The following is a 9,612-nucleotide window of genomic DNA, read 5'->3' as shown; positions in this document are numbered from 1 at the left end:
CCCCTCTTGCCCTCTGCCCCTCCTCCCTCGTGCTCCATTGGATAATCTATCCTCGCTCTACCAAAGTACCAGCAGTCAGTAGGAGGGGTCGGTGAGCCCATCCTTAACCCTGCTCTGCCCTTGTGATCACAGCCCTCCTGCCTGGAAAATCCTTACTGTGAGTCAGGAATGGCAGGGACCTCAGTAAATCGCGCTGATGAAAGCTCTATCTCCGTGGGACCCACCTCTCTTTTGCCAAGGCTGTGTGAATTTACCTACTCTAGTTCCCTTCTAACTGCCTCTATTACCTCATACTGCCAGCCCCACAATCTATTTCCTGAGAGACTTGCTTAAAATCTTGAGCTGATGTTCCAAGCCCAAGACCTCCCTGGAAGGGAATCCCCAAGGGAAATCAGTCTACCCTCCCTGGAATCTATCTCTTAGTATCTCTTTAGAAGGTAACATTCCTGAAAAGAGGCTGGAGTCCTACCTCTGGAAGTCCAGGTCTGTCCCTGGAGGACTGAAATTCAAAAGCTGAGACTATCATTCTGAATGAGTATTCTGAAATAGGACTGGTGAATCTTTCCATAATTTCCAAGAGCACAAGCTGACGACAGCTTGTAATTCTGCCTCCGTGCAATGTCAGCCCCGGTGAGGGCAGGGATCACTAGGTCCGGTAGTCCCCTTTACACTCTCTGTCCTCAAACTAAGACTTCCTTTAGGAAGGGCTTTCAGTGCAACTCTAAACAAGCAGAGAAATCCTTGGTTGCAGTGAGTCCTTGAATTCTGCTTGTTCTATTCCTGCCTTCTTCAGTCTACAGGTGTTATTTTTTCTCATTGGAATTTAAAGCATTACATTCTTATTCATTTGTGCATCCCTCACCTAGCCATGCCTATTGTGGAGAAAGAGAGGAGAGAGAGAGAGAGACAAGTGTGTGGGAAGGGCGAGGTTTAGCAGACATCACAAGGTTCCAGTTCGTCTTATTCTTGTACTTTTCATAATGCATTAGCAAAATAAAGGATTTGTTATCAAACTCCAAGATTTTTATTTATTCAACAATTATATTGATAGCTTTTTTTTTTTTTTTGAGACAGAGTCTCTCTCTGTCACCCAGGCTAGAGTGCAGTGGTGCAATCTCAGCTTACTGCAACCTCTGCCTCCCAAGTTCAAGCAATTCGCCTGTGTCAGCCTCCCGAGTAGCTGGGATTACAGGTGCCTGCCACCACACCCAGCTGATTTTCGTATTTTTTAGTAGAGACAGGGTTTCACCATGTTGGCGAGGCTGGTTCTTGAACTCCTGACCTCATATGATCCACCCGCCTTGGCCTCCCAAAGTGCTGGAATTATAGGCATGAGCCACCACGCCTGGCTGATAGCTATTTATTATGCCAGGCATTGTTCTGCCAGGCAAACTGATACTAAATACACTAAGAAATAAAATACGTAGTATATTAATGGCAAATGTTACTAAGAAAAATCAAATGGAAAGAGATATGAAAAGTCAGGTATCAGATTCGTTAACGTTTTAAATAGCATGATTCCAATGGACTCTAAAATATTATAGAAGTATCAGAGATATTTGAACCCAAGTTTTGAAAATATTAAGTAGTTATTGTTGCTTTGGAGAAGAGTTCTGTGTAATTGTGGTTATAAACATCTTATAAAGAAATTCTGGCTGTGTGCACTGGTTCATGCCTGTAACCCCAGCACTTTGGTAGGTGAGGTGGGGGGAACACGAGGTCAGGAGTTCAAGGCCATCCTGGCCAACAGAGTGAAACCCCGTCTCTACTAAAAATGCAAAAATTAGCCAGGCATGTTGGCGCGTGCCTGTGGTCCCAGCTACCCGGGAGGCTGAGGTGGGAGAATCGCTTGAACCCGGGAAGTGGAGGTTGCAGTGAGCCGAGATCACAGCACTGCACTCCGGCTTAGGAAACATAGTGAGACTTCATCAAAAAAGAAGAAAGGGAGGGAGGAAGGGAGGGAGGGAGGGAGAGAGGGAAGGAAGGAAGGAAGGAAGGAAGGAAGGAAGGAAGGAAGGAAGGAAGGAAGGAAGGAAGGAAGGAAATTGGCGCTTAAGGTACATTCTGAAACATTTACAGATTTAGTCTTATGATTTCTTAGATTTGCTTCAAAATAATAGGTCGTGGGGGTAAACAAGGTTAAACGTGGGTGGCAGGATAAGAAAAGAGAATTTGCCAGGAGTTAGTAATCACTGGAGCTAAATCCTGGGCATAAAGAAGCTCTACTTTTGTGAATGTTTGAAATTTTTCATTAAGATGTTTTTATAGCTCTTCCACTATAATTCTACTTTTCCTTGGTGTTACAGCAATTTTTCCTCTATACACATAAGGCTACTCATTAAATGCATATATATGAACAATTATAGTTTCAGGTATTATACCTTCCGGGAAAACAGTCCTCATTTTATAATGAGGACCTATTTTGTCTCTGGTAATACTTTTCACCCAAAGTCTATTTTGTTTGCCATTACTACTAACCATTCAGATTTTATTTTCCATTGTGGAAAAAGATCTATCTTTTCCTATCCTTTCATGTTCAACCCTCCTGTGTCCTCCTATTTTAGGTGTGTCTCCTGAAACAGCAATCAGCTTGAAATTTTTATTCAAGTCTGTCAATCTTGTATTTCAGTCCGAATGCATGTGTTTAAATCTACCAGGTTGCTATTTCTCCCACTTATTCTGTTACATTTCCTCTACTTTTTGGCTTTCTTTGAAGACTGTATTATTTTAGGCCATTATCTCCCTTCATATAACTTGGAGCAGGGGTGGTGCTCCATCTCACTGGACTCAGACAAACTGATAACCCATTCACAGTGAACCTGCTTCCTATGTACGATATTTCCAGACTCATTAGGTCTCCATAAAGGCTTGCAGCAGAAGTTGAGAGATAGCTTTGCTACAATCTGGTGTCTTCTTTTCTACTGTGGGAAGCTATGGGTTCTGTGGCTGTTATGTGCTCTTCTTGTTTATGTTTATCTTACATGCAGCATTTAATTACATGCAGATTGTGGAGGCCCCAGAAGGGGAAACTCCCTATGGTGTGCTCTCTTTACATCGTCCCGATACAAACCTATGCATTTTCTAAACCTTAATGCCAGTCAAAAGCAAAGAGTGGCATAGGCTCCACAAAGGAACAGTACACATGAATACCCAGATTAATTCTAGCGCCTATTAGTAAAGCCTAAAGTCTCCATTCTCCTGTACATGTAGAGATATTTTGATGTGGATACATACCTCCTACTCACTACAAAATCCTTTGCACAGAGAACTTCAGAACCATACAAACTGATAAAAGAGTCCATTTGCAAATTTTCTACAGAACCCAAATAAAGTGGGTTTCACCCTCCTTATACGACTTAAGGTTTAGTGCTAACTGGTTTGTAGCAATGGTCCCTCAAGGGATAACACACAGTCCTGTCTGTGCTGTCCTTGGAACCACAGCTGCAATTGCATTCCACCTTCTCATCTACATGGATCTGGGGCTCCATGATTGAAATCATCTGCTCTGGCTGCCTACCTTGTGGTCCCCATCACACTTAGAAAGTCATTGAAGGCTGGGCGCAGTGGCTAACACCTGTAATCCCAACACTTTGGGAGGTTGAGGTGGGCAGATCACCTGATGTCAGGAGTTCAATACCAGCCTGGCCAACATGATGAAACCCCATCTCTACTAAAAATACAAAAAAATTAGCCAGGTGTGGTGGTGGATGCCTGTAATCCCAGCTACTCAAGAGGCTGAGGCAGGAGAATCGCTTGAACCTGGGAGGTGGAGGTTACAGTGAGCTGAGATCGTGCCACTTTCACTCCAGCCTGGGCGACAGAGCGAGACTCCATCTCAATTAAAAAAAAGGAAAGTCACTGAAGCAAACTCAGTGCTTCCTCAGATCCAGCCAGAGACTGTAACCAGGAAACAGAAGTGTTCCTTTATCAGCATGCCCATGATAGCTTGCTGCTTAGGTTGCATGAATATAGGCCAAGACTAAATAGCAAAATATTCTAGTTCAACAGGTCAAGCATTCTGGAGGATTTTTGGCCACTTTACCCTTTCTTCAGACCCTACAGGTTGGCTAACCCTCCACCCACTTCCCACTGCCTTCATCCTGGCCAGCTGCCAGTGCAGACTTGCCCCATTCGCTGATAGCCCTGAGTAGCCAGATGACAGAATTCTGGGCAACTAGGACAGAAATCTCTTGGCCAATCGTTTAGTGACGTTGTGGAGAGATAATGCTGTAAACTTTTATTTTTCAGGAAATCTGGAAACCTACAGTCTCCAGCCTGATCAGCAAAGAAGGAGCTCACCGTGGGCACCAGAGACAGGGACCCAATGTGGAGACCTGCGAGCCTGTGTCCGGCCCTGAACTCTCAAGCCCAGGGCAGCTTCCTGAGCATTGAAGAGAATATGCAGGAGAACAAAGCAGAAACTGAAAGAATATGCAAGGTATCTTTCTCAGATGTTATTCCATGATAGATGGTAGGGGCAGGAGTGAGTGAAAGAGGCTGACAAGATCTGGACAGGGAGTCTGGAATGGTCAGGCTGTGATTTACAGAGGCGCATGAGAAGGAAGGAGGATTTTAAGGCTGGAAATCTAAGAGTCAGTGGTCCAAGTCACTCAGAGACAGAATCGGAGCACAGCCCTCGCTGATGGTAAATAAAGGTGGACAAGAGGACTGGAAAGAATTCTGCTAACAGGCAGGAGCCAGTAAGGATGAATTTGTGGCAAAATTAGCAAGCGGAGATGATGTGGAGAACAGGGTTGCCAGAACTGGTGGGGAGCCCACAAGAAATGGTGGCGCTGCCCAACAAACACACCCCGCCAAGGCTGTACGTGGTCTCACATCTCCTCCAGCTTTCTGGCCCCAGGCAGCCACCCAGCTGCCGTGCCATGCCCAGCAGCTTCCCACAAAGCTACATAGCGCCCAGAGTGAGCCCCAGGAGGAGCACAAAGACGTCGAGCAGGTTCTGCTCATTCCAGGGCTGCAGGAAGGCGTAAGGCTTGAGGTGTGCTGCCCCCTGTCCCCACCCCATCTGGAGGATGTAGTCCATTCAGTCCACCATCCACTGGTGGGCTCAGGGTTTGGGAGCACCCAGTGATGCTGGTGGCCAGGGCTGCAGACTTGCACCTGTTTGAAGAAACAGAAGGGTGGAAGCAGCATTCAATGACAACTCTCAGCAGCTTAGGCTTGACACAGAAGGCTGGTTTTCAGACAGCTATAGCCTGGCCCTGAAATTTACTAGCTGGATGCCTACAAACTGTTCAATTTTCTAAAGATTCCTATGTTCATGAAATTGAACTTAACGCTGAAAGGTAAGGATGTGCATGAGTCAGTCCCTGCCTTCATGGAGCTTATGATCTACTAGACCAAGAGACACCTACACAGTTGCTATGTGTGCTCTTGCTAAGGAAGCACTGCTGTTTGTAGTTCTCTCAGCGGAAAGAGCTAGGACATACATATACAAGCAGATGTGCATATAGATATTCCATACATAAATCTCTACGTTTCTATCTCCACGTCTTTACTATTGTGAATGGTGCTAAAATGAACATGCAAGAACTAGTGTCTTTTTGGTAGAATGATTCATTTTATTTTGGGTATATAACCAGTAATGGGATGGCTGGGTTGAACAGTAGTTCTATTTTTAGTTCTTCGAGAAATCTCTTTCTCGAAGAGAAACTGCTTTCCACAGAAGCTGAAGTAATTTACATTCTCACCAACAGTATATAAGCGTTCCCATTTCTCCACAGCCTCGCCAACATCTATTATTTTAGAGCTTTTAATAATAGCCATTCTGACTGGTATGAGATGGTATTTCATTGTAGTTTTGATTCACATCTCCCTGATGATTAGTGATATTGAGCATTTTGTCATGTTTGCTGGCTGCTTGTATGTCTTCTTATGAGAAGAGTCTGTTCATGTCCTTTCCCACTTTTTAATTGGGTTGTTTTGATCTTGTTGAGTTCCTCATAGCTTCCGAATATTAGTCCTTTGTCAAAGGCATAGTTAGCAAATATTGTCTCCCAATTCATAGGTTGTCTGTTTAGTCCGTTGATAGTTTCTTTTGCCGTGCAGAAACTCTTTGGTTTAATTAGGTCCCACTTGTCAATTTTTGTTATTGTTACCATTGCTTTTGAGGACTTAGTCATAAATTCTTTTGCTTTGTTCATTCGAAAAATTGTTTATTTTTTCTCACTGGGTTGATTCAAAGGATCCATCTTTGAGCTCTTAAATCAGTTCCTCTGTTTGGAATAGTCTGTTGTTAAGGCTTCCAAATATGTTTTGAAATTCCTGTAGTGGTTTTCTCTATTCCAGAAGTTCAGTTTTGTTCTTTCTTCTAGCTATGATGTCTTTCATATATTGGGTTACTTTTCTGGCTTCCATGGATTGAATTTCAACCTTCTTTTGGATCTCGTTGAACTTTCTTATCATCCAGATTCTGAATTCTGTGTCTATCTTTTCAGACATTTCAATCTGGTTAGGATTCATTGCTAGGGAGCTAGTACAATTTTTTGGAGATAATGAAACACCCTGAATTTTTGAGTTGCCAGAGTTCTTGCACTGGTTTCTTATCATCTGAGGGACCTGGGATTTCATTTGCTTTTTGAATATGGATGGGCCTTTTTGTTTTCCTATCCTTTTTTCCCTTGAGGGTTTGACTGCGGTTAATGTTGTGTTTAGTTGGTTGGCTTCTTTGCTGGGTACTTTCAGAGGGCCGATGCTCTGAATGGGTTCCTAGGTTGTAGATGGGTTCCTGGCGTGGGTTTCAGAGGCATTGCATTGTTTGGTGGTGTAACTCAAGCTGCAATCCAGTAGATGGCACTTAATGTAAGGCCCACAGATAGGCTTTTCCTCAGCCAGGTGCCCCTTTTGTTTTACAGTACCTATGCAACAGTGCCCTGGAGAAGAGAGGCAGGGGCGAGAATTGACATCTTTTCTGAGTCTGCTCCCAGGCCTTGGTGACATATCCTGCAACTACAGGCACTGCGCCCACATTTCCTTTGCGTCAAGGGGGACTTTGGAATTCCCTCATACCTTATACCTTAGGGCCAGTCCCAGCTGAGGGTTAAATCACCAGGAGACCCACAACACCCCGGTGATATGCCAATCCCCTGTGCTTGTAAGAGTCAGAGTGGGCTGTGGAATGTGTCTGGCTGGTGATGCAATGGATCAAGGGTGTGGAGTCTAGGTCCCTAGGCAGGACAAACTGCTTTCCACAGGGACTGAAGTAATTTACATCCCCACCAACAGTGTATAAGCTTCCCATTTCTCCATAGCCTGATCAACATCTGTTATTTTTAGACTTTTTAGTAATAGACATTCTGACTGGTATAAGATAATATCTCATTGTAGTTTTCATTTGCATTTCTCTGATAATTAATGATGAGCACTTTTTCGTATGTTTGTTGGCTGTATGTTTTCTTTTGAGAAGGTCTGTTCATGTCATTTGCCCGATTTTTAACGAGGTTATTTGTTTTTTTCTTGTTGATTTGTTTAAATTCCTTGTAGATTGTGAACATTAGCCCTTGGTCAGATGACTCATTTACAAGTATTTTCTTCCCTTCTGTAGGTTATTTGTTTACTCTGTGGATAGTTTTTTGTTGTTGTTGTTTTGTTTTGGGTTTTTTTGCTGTGCAGAAGCGCTTTAGTTTAATTGGGTCTCATTTGTCAATTTCTGTTTTTATTGCATTTGATTTTGAGGACATGGTCATAAATTCTTTGCCTAGGCCAATGTCCAGAAGTTTTATCCAGGTTTTTATCTAGGATTTTTATAGTCATAGATCCTATATTGAGCATTTTATCCATCTTTAGTTAATTTTTATACATAGTGAGAGGTAGGTGTCCAGCTTCATTCTTCTGCATAGAGCTAGCCAATTTTCCAGCACCATTTATTGAATAGAGTATTCTTTCTCCATTGTTCATTTTTGTCCACTTGTCAAAGATCAGTTGGCTGTAGGTGTGTGGCTTTATTTCTAGATTCTCTGTTCTGTTTCATTTATCTATGTGTCTATTTTTGTACCAGTCCCATGCTGTTTTGGTTTCTATCGACTTTTAGGATAGTTTGAAGTTAGGTAATGTGATGCCTGGCTTTGTTGTTGTTTTGCTTATGATTGCTTTGGCTGTTTGGGTTCTTTTTTTGATTCCAGATGAATTTTAGAACAGCTTTTTTCTAATGCTATGAGAAATGATGTTGGTAGTTGGATAGGAATAGTGTCGAATCTGTAGACTGCTTTGGGAAGTACAGACATTTTAACAATATTGATTCTTCTAATCCACGAGCATGGAATGTTTTTCCATTTGTTTTGTGTTGTCTACGATTTTTTTTTCAGCAGTTTCATAGTTCTCCTTGCAGAGATCTTCATCTCTTGTTTAGATGTATTCCTAGGTATTTCATGGGGTTCTATTGGTGATTGTGAATAGAATTGCCTTTTTTTTTTTTTTTTTTTTTTTTTTTGAGACTCAGGCTGGAGTGCAGGGGCACGATCTCAGCTCACTGCAAACTCCTCCTCCCAGGTTCAAGCAATTCTCCTGCGTCAGCCTCTTGAGTAGCTGGGATTACAGACACCCACCACCATGCCAAGCTAATTTTTGTATTTTAGTAGAGACAGGGTTTCACCATGTTGGCCAGGCTGGTCTCGGTCTCCTGGCCTCAAGTGATCTGCCCCACTCGGCCTCCCAAAGTGCTGGGATTACAGGAGTGAGCCACCATGCCCGGCCTAGGATTGCATTTTTTTAATTTTTAAATTTTAACTTTTGTGGGCACATAGTAGGTGTATATATTTATGGGATACATGAGGTACTTTGGTGCAGGCATGCAATGCATAGGATGCATAATAATCAGGATTGCATTTTTGATTTGGCTCTCAGCTTGAGCACTGTTGATGTGTAAAAGTGTTAATGATTTTTGTACATTGATTTTGTATCCTGAAACTTTACTGGTCATTTGTCTAGTCTAGGAGCCTATTGGAATAAGCTTTAGGGTTTTGTAGGTATAGAATCATATTGTCATTGAAGAGAGATCATTTTACTTCTTTTTTTTTAAATTTGGATGTCTTTTATTTTTTTTTCCCTTGCCAGATGGCTCAGGCTGGGACTTCCAGGGCTATGCCGAATAGAAACGGTAAGAGTGGATATCCTTTCCTTTTTCCAGTTCTTAGGGGGAATGCTTCCAACTTTTGTTTATTCCATATGATGTTGGGTGTGGGTTTATCATAGATTGTTCTCATGTATGCTTCTTTAATGCCTAGTTTGTTGAGTGTTTTTATCATGAAGGGATGTTGGATTTATCAAAAGCTTTCTTGTATATATTGAAATAACCAAATGGTATTTGTTTTTAATTCTGTTTATGTGGTGAATCTCATTTATTGATTTGCCCATCTTGAAGCATCATTGCTTCTGAGGAATAAATGCCACTTGATCATGGTGAATTATCTTTTTGATGTGCTGCTGGATTTGGTTTGCAGGTATTTTGTTTAGGATTTTTGCATCTATGTTCACCAGCGATATTGGCCTATAGTTTCCTTTTTTTTTGTTGTGTCCTTGAGAGATTTTGTATCAGGATGACACTGGTTTCTTAGAATGAGTTATGGAGGAATCCCTCCTCCTCTACTTTTTAGA

The sequence above is a fragment of the Symphalangus syndactylus genome, chromosome 16 (genome assembly GCF_028878055.3).
Source record: "Symphalangus syndactylus isolate Jambi chromosome 16, NHGRI_mSymSyn1-v2.1_pri, whole genome shotgun sequence".
Lineage (NCBI taxonomy): Eukaryota > Metazoa > Chordata > Mammalia > Primates > Hylobatidae > Symphalangus > Symphalangus syndactylus.
This window is presented reverse-complemented; position numbering follows the sequence as displayed.